Here is a 672-nt window from a genome sequence, read left to right as displayed (position 1 = left end):
GCATTTCCCCTCCGTTCCCCTCCCAGGCCGAGCCTCCAGCRCATCCCCGCAGCCTCAAACCCTTCCAGACCGGAGCAATGCCTCACTTTCCTCACTCCCCATCACTCTGTGCCCCGCCGAGCATCGTCTGGCTGAACCGAACCGGGGAGCGGCTCCGGCTGTGCCGGGACACCCTTTGGGCACGCACAGCTGGCCAGATGTGCCCGARCAGCTGGGACAGCCGGAGGGGACCMTCCCCGACTGCGCCACTCTCAGCTCGCAGCGGTGGCATTTCCAGAGCTCAATCGGTGACAGTCGGCAGTGTGTGCACAGTTAATCACGGCTTAATTAAACCGCTCCGTCTGCAGCAAAGGGTGCTGCATGCGAGGGAGGGAGAAGGGGAAGAKGTGTCCTTAGTCTGAGGCAGTGAAATGCTTCTGATCATCAATAATGCATGGCAGTAATGTTCCTGTATGAATTGGAAATGCCAGGCAATCAAAGGCCATATGTATTTAGCTTAGATCCACACGATGGCCATGTATTTTTAATAGCGTGGCATCTTTGAAGTGTGTTTATGAAGCCTGGYGTTCCTCTCCGTGGCTGTGGAGGAAAGAAATCACCCCTGGCTGGCAGGAACGCTTTTCCTCTCCTCCCCAGGCTCWGTGAGGATGATTGCACACCTCTCCTGGCAGC

This window comes from Malurus melanocephalus, unplaced genomic scaffold, assembly GCF_030028575.1.
Source record: "Malurus melanocephalus ecotype Western Australia unplaced genomic scaffold, MMel_1.1 scaffold_331, whole genome shotgun sequence".
Lineage (NCBI taxonomy): Eukaryota > Metazoa > Chordata > Aves > Passeriformes > Maluridae > Malurus > Malurus melanocephalus.
The sequence above is the reverse complement of the archived record's forward strand: the minus strand, read 5'-3'. Positions refer to the sequence as shown.